Consider the following 20,261-nt stretch of genomic DNA (forward strand, 5'->3'; position numbering starts at 1 on the left):
ACTATGTGATACCCTGTGCCATCTCAGGACTCTGCAGACAGTCCCCACCATCAAGAAAGCCCTCACTAGATGTGACTCCTTGGTCTTGGAGTTCTCAGCTCCCATAACTTTAAGAAATAAATCCTTTTTCTGTAGCATGCATCACTATCTCCTGGAAGATTTTTACAGCATAGTTTCTGAGCATCACCCACAGAATTTTTGATGCAGTCGGTCTGAGATGGGGCCTGAGAATTTGCAGGTTCCTAGCTGAGGCTAATGTTGCTGTCTGGGCCCACCCTGTGAGGACTTCCTATTGGTAACTTTCTTGACCATTGATCTGATTCCTCTTAAAATGAAATGAAATTATTCAAACATGCATTTAAAAAAATCATACAGACTTGTTTTTTTAATGTCTGCCAACAGCACGGGATTTGTCAATAAGTTCTGAAAATTGCATCGAAAATTGTTTAATTAGTTCTTGTTTTGGCAGCACATGTATGAAAATTGGAATGACACAGAGATTAGCATGGCCCTGGTGCAAGGATGACATGGAAATTCATGAAGCATTCTCTGTTGTTTGGAACCCTTCCGCATTGTTGGTGGGAACATAAAATGATGCAACCACTATAGAAAATAGTATGGAGGTTCCTCAAAAAATTAAAAATAGAATTATCATATGATTCAGCAATCTACTTTTGGAAATATATCCAAAATAAATTAAATCAGGATCTTGAAGAGGTATTTGCGTACCTATATTCATCGTAGCATTATTCACAATAATCAAGAAGTGGAAGTAACCTAAATGTTCGATGACAGGTGAATGGATAAAGAAATGTGGTATATACATACAATGAAATATTGTTAAACTTAAAAAGTAAATACTATCCTTTTTTATTGTGTAGCACACACTACCACATGAATAAACCTTGAGGTCATTATATTAAGTGAAATAAGCCAGTGACAGAAAAGACACATACTATGTGATTCCATTCCTATAAAGTATCAAAAGTAGCCAAACTCATAGAAACACATAGTAGAATGGTGGTTTCCAGGGTTTGCAGGGAGAGGAAACTAGAGTTGGTGTTCAATGGTTACAGAGTTTCAGTTTTACAAGATGAAAAAGTTCTAGAGGTCTGTTGCGAAACAATATGAATATACTTAACACTGCAGAACTATATACTTAAAAACGATGCAGAGGGTAAATTTTACACTGTGTGTATTTTATCACAATTTAAAAAATTATTTATGTAAAGATAACACCTTCCCTGTAGGGCATAGCAATCCTCTGTTTTAAACATGTCTAGAGAGAAGTGGAGAGGGACTCTCCTTGTGGTCACTCTAATGGGAGCCAGCTATTTATTCTAATTCCAGTCTTAGCAAGTCCCATGTTCTCTGTGGATCTTGCCTCTCCAAGGTCCTTCTTTAAAGTATGGGTGCTGGGTCCAAGCCAGATATTCTAATCTGGCTTGTGATGTGACCTGGGTATTAAGGATTTTTGAAAGCTCCTTGAAGCTTGAATTGTAGGCATGGCTATAGGGCATTGGTTGGATCAGTGATTTGTCACTTGTGGGAGGCTAAAAATAATCTTCTTGAGGGTCTTGTCAAACTACATATGCTGAAGTCTTCTCCATTCTCTTCCTCACTGTCCCAGGTAATTCCAATGACCATCATCTCCTCTCCCTCAACTAATATGAGAAATATAACATTAGAAAGCCCTTTTCAGAGAAAATATGTTCATGAATCTCAGTTGCAGGAGCTTGGGTTCATTGTCAGCTGAGTTTGTGCCTCATCAAGGTCCTTATTGAGATTGGTAAGATGGTCATAGTTTAGGCTGCACATGTACACATAGTCCACCTATCCTTTTTGAATCCTCAGAGTCGGTCAAAGCTTACAGGTAAAATATAGCACTGGAGCTTAAAATCAAATTGCAGAATGATAACAAAACTTCATTATTTTGTTGAGAAATTAAGTTTGACAGGCTATGAATAATTTAGAAGATGATCTGAAGAACAAAGGAATAAAATGTTATTATAAGTTCAACATTTCTGTGGGGGTATTAAGCCCTGCCAAGGGTTATTTTCCTTGACTTCCTAAAAATCAGTGGTGTCAGAGGGAACTTGAACAATCCTGGGGATTTTAACTGTAGTGTCAGGGTGTGCTTAGTATAGAATAATCCCAAGTGGAAACAATTTTCTACATATTTAGTCATTGTAAGCCAGTTTAGATATCCATGAGATCAGAAATTTGGCAGTACAGGAGAAAGGGAGCTTGCCAACTTAATGCTGTTTAATATTAATTAAATTTGATATAACCCAGTTATATATTTTTCAGATATTCCCAGGCAGAATGCCAGAGAAGAAGAAATAAATCTATATTCATATTATACATAGTTGAATTATATTATCAAAATTTATTCATAATTATACATTCACATTATATAATATATATTATCATATCTTCTAATTTTCTGAACATTTCTAGAATAACTGAAAAGGAGGAATGGATTGCCAAATCAAAAATTTTCATGAAATAGAAAAATTTACTTGTTACTGACACAAGTATTGTTCATACAAATACAAATTCTCTGTACAGTATGAAGAAGGCTAAAATAATGCTACATGTCCTGCACAATAAACATACAGGAGTGGGAGCAATTAAAGTTGCCCAGAATTTTGTGAGAAGATACCATGGAGGAGGCGATTACTCAACTGTGTTTTAAAGCATTTCTAAGACTATCCAATACCACTGGGAAACACTATTACTGAAGTGGTGCTACCTTGGAAAGGTATCCAGTAACACTTAAAGAACAAAAGGAGGATTGCAATCTTGATGGATATTCACTGCATCAAAACTTTGATGGCTTTCTCTTTAGGGTGATGATCACATCTTACACATGCAATAAAACTGTCATTGTTTCTTTGTCCTCTGGTACAAGTGTGTGATATTTACAATAGGGCAAGAAGAATTCAATTTCTACTGAGTATCCCAATTTCTGTTATAGTCTTTCTAATATTTAGATGATTAATAATTAAAGAAATGTATAGAAAATTAAATTAGGCTTCTCAGCATTGGCTTTAATGTAGCAGACACACTGGTTGTACATATGGGAGAGAGTGGAAAAAGTTGTGGCTACGGGGTCATAGAACCTGGGTCCATGATCCTTGTCATGTTCTAAAACTCACCCCACAGACCTCAGATTTTGTTAGATATAAGAAAGTGGATAAATCTATACTTCACAAGCCAGAATGATTAATAAATTCAGTGGGGAGCTTTGAAAATATGCGGATTATCAAGAATGATTAGCCCCAATTTATGTATGAAGTAAGCCCTAGGAAAGTGCATGTATAAAAATCGTCCAGAAGAGATTGCTGCTTCCAACCAAGATGGGATAATGGAAACTATGTTAACTCTTCTGCAGAAACTAAAAAACTAGACAAAACATATGACACAATGATTTTTAAAACATTAGGTACCAGACAACAGAAGGCAATAACTCCTGAGAGAGAGAAAACAAATGAGGTGAGCCCTGCAGTTATCTCAGCTAACTGCTTTGAGAGAATTTCCAGGTTGTGTTGTTGGTGGGAGGGATCCAGATTGAGCCTGGTGGTCTCTGTGCATTGGGGAAATTGACTTGGGAATCTAAGGAAGCTGAAGTTTCTAGAGTTTACAGGGTAAAGTACCAGAGAAGAGAGAGTAGTACACAGAGAGGACTCTGAAAAACTGCAGAGTTGTCCCTCTAGTCTTCATCTGAGTACTAATCAGTTGCACACATGTAGAAAACTACACAAGGACAAGGAAAAAGGCAATATCAACTCTTGATAAAAACTGTCAGCAAACCAGAATAAAAAAGAAATACACTCAACTTATTAAAGGGCATTTGTGAAAACCTATAGCTAACATTGTACTTAAAAATGGAAAAATTATTTTTCTTTAAAATCAGGACCAAGAAAGGATTATCTGCTCTCATCACTTCTATTCTATGCTGTGTTGGATGTTCTAACTAGTGCAATTAGGCAAGAAAAAGAAAAAAAAGCATCCAGATGGAAAATGGTGAAGTAAACCTGTCTTTACTTGCAGGTGGCCTCATTTTTTAAGTAGATAATCTCATGGAGTTTATGTAACAGTTATTTGAACTAATAATTAAGTTTAGCAAAGTTGCAAGATAGAAGATTAACATACTAAATTCAATTGTATTTAAATATGTTAGCAATAAGTACTTGGAAATTGAATAAATATCATTATTAATAGCATATAAACATGAAATACTTAGCAGCAGCAGGTGGGAAAGAAGAATGTATAATCCAAGTATATAATAAGTCATATTCTTAAAATTCGTACAGCATTTTCTACTAGCTTTGAAGATATTGGATGTTAGTAGTGAGTGGTGATTATTAAATGAGAAAAACGCATGCGCAGAAAATGAGGAACAAAGTATGGCACTTATATTGGGAATTTTGTAATGCTGGTAAAAAAAAATATGTGGTTTTCAAGCACCCTGCTTCCTCCAAGTCATGGTTTCTTTTAGAATTTGGGATTGTAGAAACATTCCTTTCTGTGGAGAATAATGCAAGCTATGCGATTTGTTCTATTTCCATTGCTGCTGTGGTTAGCTGAAAGCTCAGAACCAATGATGAATTACAGTCTTTATAATTATAAAATACCTATCAATTTTATATCTGGCTATATTAGTTCTGCTGCAGAAACTAAAAAACTAGACAAAACACACGACACAATAATTTGTAAAACAGTAGATATCAGACAACATAAGGCAATAACTCCTGAGAGATAGAAAACAAATGAAGTGAGCCCTGCAATTATTTCAGCTAACTGCTTTGAGAGAATTTCCAGGTTGTGTTGTTGGTGGGAGGGATCCAGATTAAACCTGGTGGTCTGGATGTATATCTGATGTATATACATCTGATGTATCTTTCCTTTGGTGCTAGTTTTTTGTTTCAATTACCTTTCTTATAAACTGCCTATTTCTTATTGAGAGGAAAAAATAAGTATGTATGCACGTTATAAAGATATGTGTAATTGTATGTAATATATATATATGTACATGGAAAACCCTAGCTACATATTTATCCACATTCACTCAATAAACATGTAGGAACTACTGAGGCAGATTTTATAAAAATTCTACCTGGAAACTAGTCTCATTATTGTACACTCACCCAGCATTTGCGAGTGGGTGTATGTGTACGTGAGTCTATCTTGTGTGTCTGTGTCTACCTTGATTCCATTGAATCTCATTCTTTAGGGACGTTGGGTTGAAAGAAAATCCATCCTTTTTTGGCCAAGGAGGATGAGGCGTTAGTTAATTAAATTTCTCGTAGGCGTTTTTCCTGATGCAATAATACTAAATCCAGGGATAAGTTGTCTTGGCAACTGCTTTGGCAACTGTTACTAACGTGCTTTTTAGGCTTGTGAATAAACATGTTTGAGAATGTAAATCACAAGCTGAGGTTCAACAGATTTTTTTTTCTTGTTCTTCCAAAGAAACTGGACACTAATTGATAATACAGTGTACTTCCATTTATGTTTGAATAATGCAGCAACATTTAGAGCTCAGTCTTTGGACAATTACATATATTATTCATGCTTTCAAAATGTAATGAAGATACATACTTAATATCAGTTTTCCAATTAAACTTTATAACCAAGCTCAGAGATGGTTATAGTTTTTGGCAGAGATTTTTAATTTTCTTCAAATGCTTTCTTGGGATTCACAAAACAGCTTCAAGCATAAACATGTTTAGCTTGGGGGAAAGGGAGGGGCAAAGACATTGCAAATGTGATGACATACATATGCAAAAATTATTCTGGTGACGAATCTGGCAAAAATTTGACTATAGTCCTTTTCTCTAGTAATTTCTTTTTAATTAAAAAATATCTTTTAGCATTCAACGCACTGAAAAAATTGGCTAGACAGTCAATTTGTTAACTATCAATTTTGTGGCCAGCTAATGTACACTGATGTCCTTTCTTAACACTAAAATAATATGTACCAATAGAACTATTTTTAGTAGATAATAAAGTAATCCTCACTTACAGAGGCTTCATATTGAGTTCTTTACAGAATCCTAGGGAATTAAACAATTATGCAAGAGTAAAAGGGGCCCAAGATAATTTTGTCTGAATACTTCACCTTATAGAAACGGGTATTGAGATTCAGATAAAGCATAAATATCCTAAGCCTATAGTTAACTATGATCAGGCCATGTGTTCCCCAATGTAACATCATAGCAGCCTTCTCTGAATATAGTTCTGGCTAAAACAACCCCTTCATAATATTTTTTCTTCTTTATAGAGATGACATGGTATGGTTTAAAAATATGGGCTTCTGGGTTATGTAGATGTTGGTTTAAATTTGTGTTACTTACATTGAAAACAACAACTAACTTCCATAATCTTGATGCTCATCTAATTCTTATGATCAGGTAGTGACTTCCCTGTCTATAAAATACGTGGAGGGTTTCTACCAGCTCGAGGTTATAAAAATGACAAAGGGCTAAAAATTCCATAGAGAGCTTCAGCAGTAGACTCAATCAAGCCGAAGAAAGAATCAATGAACTCAAAGACAGGTCATTTGAAATTATCCAGTCAGAGGAACAAAAAGGAAAAAAAAGAGTAAAGAAAGCCTGTGGGAATTATAGGACATCATCAAGCGAAACACTAAAGATGACAAAGGAAATTTGTGAGACGCTGATCCCCCTCTGCCATGAGAACTTTATAAAGTGTACAACACATGGGTATAGTCAATAGCTCTACAGAACAAAATGTGTTTTACAATTGGTTTTCATTTAGGGCCCACTGGTGAACTGTTTCATTTCGGGTTGCTAAGGAAGAGGCTGCTGGCTTGTTCTGTTGGAATCTTTTTCTCTGTGACCCATTTTGCTCTTTTTCCATGTAGCTTATTGGGCAACAAAAACCTTGCTTCTTAGTTCTTTATATGTCACAGTTTTCAAATCCTGCAAGATACTACAGCTCTCTCTCTAGCACAATGTGCTTAGCTCTTTTTTAAGCCCAGCACCTCTGAAGTATACGATACGTTCCTTCAAAGGAGTCACTTATGAGGGCAATACTGTTCAACAGAACTTTGATGGAAATGTTCTGTGTCTGCACCGACCACTATGTTAGCTACTAGCCTCATGTGACTATTGAGCATTTGACATATACCTACAGTGATGGAGGAGCTGAATGTTTAATTTTACTTAATTTACGTTTAAGTTTAAATAGCCATATGTGAATAGAGGCTACTATATTGTACAGTGCAGATCTACAAGTTGAGTGGAGATATATGGGGAGCCTGGTTCTCTATCTCTCTTTCTTCCCACTTTCCTCAACTCTTTCTACTTCAAGATTTTTGGCTACATGCTAAAGTAATCTAGGCCAAATAGCATTCCTAGTGTTATTCTTCCAAGGAAACATATGTGCTTTTTAATGGAATCCTTTTGGGGGCAGTCTAAACTGGAAAAAAAAATTTCAAGCTCTATAGAATCCTGGTAGGGAAAGTCCTTTGAAGTTACAGTGGTTGTCTTACGTCCCTCAAACCACACCTGTGGATAATCATTCACTGCCAGTTTAGAACACAGGCCTAGTTGAGCATCACCATTATTACTGCTGTTGATATTTCTTGATCTGCTATAATAATATTTTACCCTCTTTAAATAATCTGATATATGTTTTAAGACAAATAGCTTTTACATTTTATTTTCTTCTGGAGAAAGGGTCTCACTCTGTTGCCCAGGCTGGAGTGCAGTGCTATGATGTCACAGCTCACTGCAGCCTTGAACTCCTGGCCTCAAGTGATCCTTCTGCCTTGTCCTCCCAAAGTGCTAGAATTACAGGCTTGAGCCACTGCACTTGGATGGGACTCTGACATAGTTTGGTTGTTGTCCCCCTCCAATCTCATGTCAAAATGTAAGCACCAATGTTGGAGGTGGGGCCTGGTGGGAGGTGATTGGATCATGAGTGTGGATTTCCCTCTTGGTACTGTCATCATAATAGTGAGTTCTCGTGAGATCTGGTTGTTTAAAAAAGTGTAGCACCTCCCGTCCCTCTCTTTCTTGCTCCTACTCCAGCCATGTGATATGCCTACTTCCACTTTGCCTTCTGCCATGATTGTAAGGTTCCTGAGGCTCCCTGGAAGCCAAGCAGTTGCCAGCATCATCCTTCCTGTATAGCCTTCAGAACCATGAGCCAATGAAATCTCTTTTCTTTATAAATTACCCAGTCTCAGGTATTTCATTACAGCAATGCAAGAACATACTAATATAGACTGTATTATAAAAACAGGTAACGATTTCATTTTTTAAGCTCTGCTCATCTATTTCTAGTCTCCCATTCCCATGAGTTATGTAAATACAGATAGCACCTGCACCACAATAGTTTCTTTAACTCTTGTGCTCATTCATTGCAGGAACACCACACTTCCTTCTAGTAGTACTGTAGGGAAACAAAAAGAAACAAGATGAACACAGGCATTCGTTGTCTGGGGTGTAGCCCTTAGAAAGGTTTCTTAGTTTCAGTACAAATTTCTCTCTTTTATGTTTGGTGTCTGGCTTGGAGATTTTTTTAGGGGGAGAAATTTTTGTATCTCAACTTCTGAAGTCACCTCCTTTAACAGTATTTGTGTGTGTGTGTGTGTGTGTGTGTGTGTGTGTGTGTGTGTGTGTGTATGTAGATAAGGTCTCACTATACTGCTCAGGCCAGTCTTGACTCCTGACCTCAAGTGATCCTTTTACCTTGACATTCTCTTGAACATTGATATTTGAATACATGACCTGTCATCACTGAAGCCCAGCTCTGTTCCATCAAGATGTGGCTTTCTAGACCCCAGCTGGCTCATCGCCCAGTCAAGTAAGAATCAAAGGTCAGCGCCTTCTTGGGAGCTGAGTACAGGGCTCTTGTCTAAAGCTGTAGTCCAATCAATTATACCCTAAAATGGTGCCCAAATGTACCATTTAACTCGCCATGATGACTGCACTGGTCCATTCCGCAATGTTCCCAACTCCTCTTAGCTGCCAAAAAGATCCTTTTTATACTTTTTTTCTGATGGTTTGAACAGTCTGATTTTTTGCACCTTCATAAAATCCTTCACATCTAAAGTGGTGTGGTACCAAAATAATTTGTGCCCCACTGATCACTCACTGATGAGCAATTTGATTAATTAGCTGAACACTTAAAGAAAACTGTAGTGTTGGCAGGGTGCGGTGGCTCACGCCTGTAATCCCAGCACTTTGGGAGGCCGAGGCGGGCGGATCACGAGGTCAGGAGATCGAGACCATCTCGGCTAACACGGTGAAACCCCGTCTCTACTAAAAATACAAAAAATTAGCTGGGCATGGTGGCGGGCACCTGTAGTTCCAGCGACTCGGGAGGCTGAGACAGGAGAATGGTGTGAACCTGGGAGATGGAGCTTGCAGTGAGCTGAGATCGTGCCACTGCACTCCAGCCTGGGTGACAGAGTAAGACTCTGTCTCAAAAAAAAAAAAAAAAGAGAAAAGAAAAAAGAAAAAAGAAAATTGTAGTGTTGATAAAGAAAACTAATCTCCACTCATTAAATTAATATTTTGGTGCTGCTATAGAACCTCTGTCTGGGTACATTTTTTCATTTAACAGCAATACAAATTATTAGTGAGTTTTCATTATTAGCCTTCCTTGTAGATAAGGAAATTGAAGCATAGGGTGTTTAAGTAAATTATGCAAGACATCACAGCATGTAGTAGTAGAGTTGGCACACAAAACCAGGTCTATTTGGCCCAGTTACAAGTATTTCGACTTATCACCCATTTAATCCAGTTGAAAAAGCAGACGTATGTGAAGAATGTAATTCATACGTGATATTTAGATTCCAGGCGCCTTTACCAGTGAGTCTAATCTATTCACTATAGCCGACCTGACAAGACTTGTAAATTAAGATATTTGTCTGAATTCGTTTGTGTCTTTGAAGAAAATGTATTTCTTTAACGGTATCACAAAGTCCAATTTTTCATGAAGTAAAAATTTCTATCAGCCAATTCATCCTCATTATGAAGTTAAAAAAATGTTTATGAAGCTGGGTACGGTGGCTTACACCTGTAATCCCAGCACTTTGGGAGGCCGAGGAGGGCAGATCACTGAGGTCAGGAGTTTGAGACCAGCCTGACCAACATGGAGAAACCCCGTCTCTACTAAAAATACAAAATTAGCCAGGCGTGGTGGCGCATGCCTGTAATCCCAGCTACTCGAGAGGCTGAGGCAGGAGAATCGCTGGAACTCGGGAGGTGGAGGTTGTGGTGAGCTGAGATTGTGCCATCGCACTCCAGCTAGGCAACAAGAGCGAAACTCCGTCTCAAAAAAGTAATAAATAAAATAAAATAAAATAAAATAAAATAATAAAGAGTATATGCTTGTATAATATATGTACGTGGGTATTTTGTTTCCCATATACACACATGTAAGTCCAGTCTTGAACTTTGATGTTTGTTCCTGAATTTTTTCTTTTAGGATGGAAAGAAATTTCATTTTCTGAAGATACTGATTTAAAACGTTGGTTTTCAATTTGAGTTTATCTAGCAGCTTGCCATGTGGCTTTGACTAAGACAATTAATTCCTGGGCCTTCCGGTTGTCTACTTAAAAAATGGGAAGGAGATCTGTATTACTGTTTATATGTATTTTTTTTTCTCACGGAAGTAAAGACTTATAAGTGTATTTTTAAAAAATATGTTTTATTTTAAATTCTGGGGTACATGTGCAGAATGTGCAGGTTTGCTACAAAGGTAAACGTGTGCCATGGTGGTTTGTTGCACCTATCAACCCATCACCTAGGTATTAATCCCCGCATGCATTAGCTATTCTTGATGCTCTCCCTCCCCCAGTCTCCCTGGGAGGCCCTGGTGTGTGTTTTTCCCCTCCCTGTGTCCATGTGTTCTCAATGTTCAGCTCCCACTTATGAGTGAGAACAAGTGGTGTTTGGTTGTCTGTTCCTGTGTTAGTTTGCTGAGGATGATGGCTTCCATTATAAGTGGATTTGACATAACCAATTCTTTGTCTTTAAGTACCTTGTCCTCTCATGGCCTCTGTCACTTGCTATTCAACAGGGATAAATCAATCCTGCTCATGTAAACTCCACACCATACCTACTGTTCATGTCTGCATCTGTAGCATTCTCTTCATGGAGCATCCAGAACTCTCTTTTCCTTATAAATATTTATTTTCCAGAAATATCAGAATATACAGAACAAGGAAAACCTAAGGCCATCTGAGATACACCTGTTTTAAGGAAGCTGGTGTAAGTGTCGCTCCAGAGTGCCCACAAGGTGGCAGCGTCTCAGAACATTAGGCCAGCAGAAGTCCTGAGTCCTGGCCTTGGCAGTTGAACTGGGCTTCATAGCTTAGTTATACTGAGATAATAGGGTCAAGTGCCTGCCAAGTGATAGCTACGGGGAGGTCCACCAGCCAACAGTCTAGAAAACCACTTTTTGACAGTATTTTCTAAAAAGCAGTAGAAACATCACTCTTCCATTTTAGAGTGCTTTATTCAGAAAAAAAAAAAAAAGGAGCTTTCGGAATGCTTTATTTCACTTAAGAATGTAAAATCTACACTGGTGAGAAAAAAAAAAAGGAGGGAGCAGACTCTTCCTTATATTTTCCTGTCATTCAAAGTCATTGATTCTCAACCTTGACTTTACATTAGAATATCTTGGGGAACTTTTAAATCACTCTCTGGGACAGAGGCCCAGAGATTAATTTTTGAAAGCACTGTAAGTGATTCTAAAGAGCATTCGGGGTTGAGAATCATCTTTTCAGTTCCTCTCCATCCATTCATTCATTCACTCGCCATTTATTGCATACTTCCGCATGTCAGCTTTGAGCAAGGAAATGGCAATGATGTAAAATGAGATTCTACAATTGCCCCCAAAGACCTTGCAAGTTAGTAATTCAATTTAATGGAAGTCAATTCAGCAAACATTTATCAAGCTCCTAGAACATGACAGGTACTATGCTAGATACTGAAACGGCAGAGATGAGAGCAATTCTAGCTGCCTAGCATTTATATTCTAGTGGGCAGTGTATACAACTGAGTATCAGATGAGGCAGAATGTGGATTATTCATATTTTACCTTTCTATAACATTTCACAGTAACACAAAACATTTTAACCAACTTATATAACTTAAGCTATATAACCCAATAATTCTTGAGATTTGCAAGCAGCTAGCTATCATTATCTGAAGTTCAGAGAGGAGATTAACATGCTTTGCCAATATGAAGCAGAATAAGTCATCATATCCAAGTCTAGGGACTCTATGGTCAGTGCTGACTGCCTCTTTTATGGTAGGCGTGGGGCTCAGAAAAGAGTGGTTGATTTTACATGCATAAGTGAAGATCTTTGTCTCAGGGTATATTTGTGCATTTGTCTTGGAGATTTTATTTCTGAGAGAGTGAGTAGAAGATCATTTCTGTCTATGTATTTCCTGAGACTCTTCCTCCATCTAATCAAAGGCCTTTTCTGCGCCAGACTTAATGTATATATTCTTTCTATATGCTCTCCTTCTAACTTTCACCAAAATGGTGATCTCTAAAATTGCTCTGGATGTCTATTTCCGTGAAGAGAAAACTGAAAATATTTAGTTCTATCAGCAGATCTGGTTGTCATCAGCTTCTGTCAATCACAGAGAGCTTTAATGAGGGGAATGGAAATTAGTCTAAATGTATGTAAAGAAGGCATACAAGTCTCATTTTTCAGAGATCTTCATTCTTTCAGCTAATAGAGTGTTAAGCCAAATGCCATCTGGATTAGGACTGGCACATGAGATAGTTGATCATGAACATGTTTTAAGAATTAACCTTACAGCAGATGTGGAGAGTTGACTCGTGAGGGAGTCAAGTGTGGGTGAATATCTTCCTTGTGTGGAGAACCAAAATGATATGGGCATCCTTTAGGGTCAATAAGCATGGGAAGATATTACCGGGTAGCTTGTAGGTTTTATGTTCCCATAATAGCAGAGAATCCACTCAGTGGTTGACTTCCAGATGATTCATGGTCTCTCTATTATACAGAAGACTCTTACCAAATATCCCACCATGGCACTGTGGAATTGTCTGTCCTTTCGCTAAATGCTCAGCTTTATTAGGACTGTCAGATTTAGGTGCCATAGCCTAAGAGAAGCACGAATCCATTGCTGGATATATATCCAGCAGAAAACATTCATATGACGAATGTGAACATCATTTTAAAGAACAATTGAGAAGCTGTGAAGTTTTAAGCTAAAGTAGCAGTGACCCAGAAATGCAAATGCAAGCACAATAAATCAAATATGCAAACATGTATTTCTGCAAAAGGGGGTTACACTTGTTCTGTCCAGCTCCAGAGAGAAGGAAAATGACCAGAAGTGGAAGTGACAAGGGGGAAAATTGGAGCTTATCTTGATATGGAAGAACATTAGAATTGAGCAGTAGAAGCAGTTGCTTCACAAGCCCCCTGTTTTCAGAAGTGTTCAAGAACACTATGTTAAGAATGTGAAAGTCCAGCAGACAAGCCCCATCAGTAGCAGGAGTCAGCAGACCCGGGAATTTGGGAGCGGACTGAGTAATTTTTCTTTGAAAGAGGACCCATGAGTTAGAAGAGAATGGCCTTGGCCTTATGCCAACAGGTATTACTTTGAGGACTCCCACTCCCCCTGTTTTGGGCCCTGAAATCCTTGCATTAGTCATTTTTCTAGTTAGTAAGTCTTTGAAGGCCTCAAAGACAGATGTGATAGCAGTCCTTTATCCAGGGGCTGAGACCGATCCCTGCTTGGTCCAACAGTTAGGATTTAGGAGAGGGGACTCTGGTAGATTTGGCCCAAATTAACAAGCATGGCCAGGGCTGATATGAAGCCTGGGGAGGAGGAGATTCTGAAACTAAGAGCTGTGGGTGCCAAGTACCCACAGCTTGGACCTAGTTGTCACTCCTGCCATCTGGAAGCTCATCTTTAAGAAGAGATGCTTATGTCTATTAGACTTTTATCATGGTACATCTGGAAGTTCAGCTTAAAGAAATGATGACTCAGATGTGGGAATGGACATATGAGAAAGGCCCATTGGGTAGAAGTAGGGTTAGACTCTCTCCACTGAGCACTAGAGGAAGGAAAATCACCAAGGGTGGATATGTTGAGGGGATGAGGTTTCAGTATAATCAATAGCTGGAGGGACTTTAGAACTACTGAACAGTGGAAACAGCTGCTTTACAATAAGTCCTGTCCGTAGAGATGTTTAGGGACACATTGTCACTTCGGGGAGGAGGAGCCATCATTCATTCATCATTTGTCCTTATTGAAGTAAGAATTGAGATTAAATAAACTCTAATGATGTGTAGGAATTTGGATAAAATGTATTTTCCTGAAATTTTGTGAAACTACTAAACACTTTATTTATTCAACATTCCTGGATGCACTAAAAAGAATAATTCTCCTCCACATGTATCTAATAATTCTGATTGAATTGTCTGTGCCAGAAGACACTATTATCTCAGCTGAGGGCAGAGACTATGTATTTATTTTTCTCTGAATCCCTAGCCCATAGGACACTGCCTACTATAGAGTAGGTATACAACAAACGTTTGTTGAGTGAATGTCAAATAAATTTTGTTAATTCTACTGCTCAAACATGGACTGAGTCCCCTCTGTGTATAAGGTATGCCTACTCAAAATATATCGATAGCTAACATTTATCAAATTCTTGTTATTGGCTAGGTGCCAGGATTTCATACACTGTTTCATTCAATCCGTGCAACCAAACCTCTTAAAAAGATCAAGTAGATGCTCTCACTACACCCTTTTTACTAATAAGGAAACTGAGGCATGCAGAGGCCAAGTAGCTCCCCCATGGTTACACAGAGAGTAACTAGATGACACAAGATTTAAATTTAGGTTGTGTGACTACAAAACCAACACAGTTCATTATTACAGTATAGTCTCAGTAAAGGAGTGATCATTAATAGTGTAAAATATTTTTAAAATATAGCTAATAATTATTGCACGTGTTCTATATGCCAGTTCCTAAGCATTTGTCCATTTATTCCTCACATTAGTCTCACAAGGTAGGTACTATTATTGTGCCCATTTTACAGATAACAAATAGAGTCTAGGATTTTTGGATCTGGGCTTATCAGACTGTCAAACTTATCCTCTGAATGTTATGTGATATTCTTCCATTTTTAGGGGTACTGAAGGAACAAGTATCCCCCAAAATGGAAGAAGAAGAACATTTTGGGGGATACTGAAGGAACAAGTCATGACTCCTCTTCTGTGAAGTGTGTGTGTTACTTTAAGAAAATTATATTTAGATTTGACCTGGCACTGGATCTCGGCTCATCCAACACTCTATCAGGATAGTACCATTCCAAATGTTCTTTATGCATGCCTTCTGGATATCAATTAGCTATGAGTTCAGAGGCAGGTTAGAGGTGACAAGGAAACTCACAAAGAACTAAAACATTAGGATCAAATGGAGATGGGTTCTGGGTGAGGCTCACTATTGTATTAGCTATGGGAATACTAATAAAATCCCATATTTGGAGGCCACTTAACCTCTGCATAGCCTAGTTTCACCATCTATAAAATGGAGTAGCGGGAGTAATTATACCCCTTTCTTCTTATCCATTTTCTCATTAAAACTTGTAACTTTTTAAATGGGAAGAATCAGGTGTATTATAAGACAAATGGAATTAGGTGGAGAAAAATTCATGCAAGCCTCATTTTATGATGTAGCCTGACTTTGCTTTATGAAACTAAGTCTACCTCAAAAGGGCATCGGAGCCTCAGAATCCTACAAAATATGGCCCCTGACTCAGAGTTGGAAGAACTCAACCAGATACACGGGCAGACTTAGGTTGTCTTGGGCCTGGAACTTATACAAATTTTGGACTCTCTTTAGGTAAAAGAATACGAAATTAGACACAAATGAGATTTTGTCATAAATCTTTAATGTGGATTAAATTAAGTAACATAAGAGATAATTCACTTCTTTTAAAGTATCTTCACCTAATCAAAATCAATCATACTTCTGAAATAATTCCAGATCTCATACATTAAGTTGAAATCAAAAGCTGTGGATCATGTTATAATATAACAAGCTTGGCTTTGTGGAAAGAGGCATAGCTTCCTTCTCCCCTCATTGGTTCTATATATTTGAGGTCAAAAGCCTTCTTGCTGAGAAAAAGAGAAAAGGGTTGATAAGCGCAAGAGTGCATGTGTGCCTGCAACAGCAATTTGGTGTGGGGAGTTCTCGAGGACAGCAAGGATGTGAGTCATGGCAGCAAATCAGGAGGAAGCTAGGTGTTCACCACATTAACCTTATCATTAAGAAAACAATCTGCCTCTCTTGGCCTGGGAATCCCTCCTGAGTGCTTCTAGGCTATGAGTGTCAAATTGTTCTTTACAGATGCTGAGCAGAAGAGGATTTTCCATTTCATCTTTTGGCCTTCCCTTCTCCCTCCCTCAATGAGGACTTGTGCTGCCTCCTGCCAGAGTGTTGTAGGGAAGATTAATTAGCTAATATTGGTTAAGGGCCTTTGATGATGACTGCTAAGTGTTTGCACCATGTAATTGCCATTTTTTCCCAAGGAAATGCCCATATAGTTACTAATTAGGCATTGTTGAAGAACCTCATGCCCCATTATTTTACAGTTGTCTTGTAATTAACTGGCATCAGTTCCATTTCAAATGACATTTATTGCCCATTTCCCTGGTTTAATTTTTGGAAATTTTATGGGAAGCCTGGGCATTGTTTCTTATTCACTGCAACTTGAATAATTAACAAGGTAAATATGGCTTTGGGTGGTGATATTGTCAACAACAAGAGTACTTTAGAGATTTTAATTAAGAATGCTACTGCTGTACTTTATGTGAAAGTTTATTATGGTGCCTAAGCACTCTAAACACTCCTTCATTGTGGATTGTGGCTCATGTCTGAGTGTTTGTGCCCGTGTGTGTGTGTGCATGCGCTTGTATAAATGTGTAATTTTTATGACAAACGATGCAATATGAGATATGAAAACAAAGTCCTCCTTTGGCTTACCCTTCTCAAACGCACAAACTGGAGAAGCTGATTAATTAATACTTTGCCATTTTCTTACTATAACCTAGAGACTTGAATTAACTCAAATCAAACATCACTTGTTAAATGTCTACTATAGTATCAGTTTTGGACTAGATGTGTTTCATGATTTCTTTAATCTTTACAACAAGTCAATCAGGTTTCTCACAATGACAAGATGAAGATTCAGAGAGGTTAAGTAAGATGTCCAGAGGCACATGGGTAGTAATAGATGAAGATAGAGCTCAAATTCAAGTCAGCCACACTCTGAAGACTGGGCCCTTTCCATGCTATCTCTCAAGCAAAATTACTGAGCTTTCTACTTGGAAGTGAGTCTTGGTCACTCCAAAGGACAACTCGTGCCTTCTCCAGGAAGTCTTGAATGATCATTTACGTAAGTGCAACTTCTCACCTGTACTGTGATATTACTTTCTATGGCTTCTCATGGTTTGACTTTTATTTAAGCTGTGTGCCAGTGGCAAGGACAATATAATGTGACACTTAGAAAAGGGTGGACTTTGGAGACAACTGGAATGTATTCCTTATTCTGCCTTTTCCTATCTGAGTCATTTTGGACAAAATTCAGCACAGCTTAAGATTCACATTGTTGATGTGAAGACGAAAGTAGAGCATGTGTGGAAAGTTCTCAGAATGTGTTGTGGTACATGGGAAGCACACAATATATGGTGGCTGGTTAGATGGATAAAAACAACATAAATGGGCTGGGCAATGTGGCTCACACCTGTAATTCCAGCACTTTGGGAGGCCGAGGCGGGCAGATCATGAGGTCAGGAGATCGAGACCATCCTAGATAACACAGTGAAACCCCATCTCTACTAAAAATACAGAACATTAGCTGGGCGTGGTAGTGGGCACCTGTAGTCCCAGCTACTTGGGAGGCTGAGGCAGGAGAATGGTGTGAACCCGGGAGGCGGAGCTTGCAGTGAGCCGAGATTGTGCCACTGCACTCCAGCCTGGGCGACAGAGTAAGACTACGTCTCAAAAAAAAAAAAAAAGAAAAGAAAAAATTGTAGTGTTGATAAAGAAAACTAATCTCCACTCATTAAATTAATATTTTGGTGCTGTTTTAGAACCTCTGTCTGGGTACGTTTTTTCATTTAACTGCACTCCAGCCTGGGCGACCGAGCAAGACTCCGTCTAAAAAAAAATAAAAAACCGTAAATGAAGGAATGAATGGCAGTGACCTTTGTTCGTTTATAGGATCACCTCTCCAAAATTGTGCTCTGTGTCGGTTCAAAATGTAATTTTAAAAATATGAAAATGAATCTCATAAAGACTTGAGAAAAACAAGTATATCTGACTGAGTTCCAGGCTGCCCCACTGTAGTAGAAAAACCTGACTAGATCACACTGATTATAATGTTGTATACAACTTCTTAAAAATAATGGCCACTGAGACCAGAATATGTTGATTATTAATGAGCTGAAATATGGGGTCTATTTTGTTGTGAGTTCCTCCAACCTATTTCATGAATGAAATAGAACGATGGAGACCAACAGGAGACCTGGACTCGAAATCACAGGATTCTTATCAGAATTTCAATTTCAATTCCACCATGTGTAATTATATATGTGACCTCTATACGCAATAAGCTGTAAATTTCATAGAACTACCAAGACTCCAGGAAGCGGACTCTGAATTGGAAATTTATTTGTGTAAAGTTTATTGGGGGTGTTTTCTGGACCAGGACCTGTCAGGGGGTCAGAGAAGCAGGATTGGGTCATACTGGTTACAGGTGACTTCCCAGGCATTTCTGGAGGGCTGAATTGAAGAAGGAATGCCAAGACTTTGAAGCGTTTCAGACTGTCCCCAGGAGAAGGGTGTAGCATTAGAGAGAGCAGCTCTCTTTGGCCAAGAGAGGACATTTCCTGAGAAGAAACTTGGCTGTGAGATGTCAACAACCCATAATTCCAGCAGCCATGGGCATGAGTTTCTCAGTTCTGGAATCTCAGTGGAGCACTACAGCATCCACTACAGTGGTGAAAGAAGGATTCGAACTCAGGAAACCTGACCCCTCATGACTTCATTATAATTTCTTTCCTTGCAACTCAATGACTATCATCATTTTCACTTTACAGTTCAAAATATAGAACCTCAGAGTTAAGTAACTTGCCTAACATGCCAGAAATTGTAGGTCCCAAGATATACAACGAAAGCCCATGCGCATTCCCTAGGACCATATATCTGCGTACTTTAATAGCAAATGAAAAGTCACTCAATAGACTGCTAAATTGTTCAACATGTAATCATTTGCTAAATCTCAGAAGATGGAAGGGGATTATGTGTGTATGTACTTGCACGTAATGTTTTAGAACAGGCAGATAGATATTAGCTGTTTCCCCCTGGATGGTGGAAACACTCAGGACTTCAGAGGAGTAGCAGCAGAAAACCATTACAACACACTTCATATCAAGCAGATTTTGCGAGTCAAGTAATTGCTTGTAAACATAACACCATGGAATAAAACCTGATATATATTATTTGGACTTCACAAAATAATTCCTATTATTTCTTTAAGTAATTTTTGTGTATCTCTTTTTTTTTTTTTTTTTTTTTTTTGAGATGGAGTCTCGCTCTGTTGCCCAGGCTAGAGTGCACTGGCGCAATCTCAGCTCACTGCAAGCTCTGCCTCCCAGGTTCAGGCCATTCTCCTGCCTCAGCCTCCCGAGTAGCTGGGACTACAGGCGCCTGCAACCACGCCCGGCTAATTTTTTGTATTTTTAGTAGAGACGGGGTTTCACTGTGTTAGCCAGGACGGTCTCGATCTCCTCACCTCGTGATCTGCCCATCTTGGCCTCCCAAAGTGCTGGGATTACAGGCGTGAGCTACTGCGCCCGGCCTTTTGTGTGTCTCTGATGTTATGATGTACTCACTAGGAATATGGAGGTAAATGGAGCTTATAGATTGGTGACAGAGTTGTGTTGGATTTGGACTTCAATACTGCAAGAGGTTTCCGGTGACGTGGTCACCCAGAGAATATTATAAACAGACGGAGAATAGTCTTAAAACTCAGCCCACTCCATCATCCCAAATCTAAGATAAAAGGAAGGGAAGGAGGGAGGGGATTTACTGAAAGCAATAACTTATTTGCTCCAGCCTGGAAAATGTCCTACAACCTATGGAGTTGTACTAATGTGTGAGTGGATCTCAACGTCAGCGTGAATCCCTGCAGGGTTAGTTGGCATAATCATCAACCT

General features: G+C 38.6%; 1 non-coding gene across 1 annotated transcript; it reads left to right on the forward strand.

Annotated features, from left to right (window-relative positions):
- The first annotated feature begins 453 nt into the window (after positions 1–453).
- Positions 454–557, forward strand: LOC112440726 (U6 spliceosomal RNA). Its single transcript, XR_003028745.1, has one exon. It is a non-coding gene; the product is annotated as a U6 spliceosomal RNA (small nuclear RNA).
- The last annotated feature ends 19,704 nt before the right edge of the window (positions 558–20,261 follow it).

This window comes from Pan paniscus, chromosome 7 (assembly GCF_029289425.2).
Source record: "Pan paniscus chromosome 7, NHGRI_mPanPan1-v2.0_pri, whole genome shotgun sequence".
NCBI classification, from domain to species: domain Eukaryota; kingdom Metazoa; phylum Chordata; class Mammalia; order Primates; family Hominidae; genus Pan; species Pan paniscus.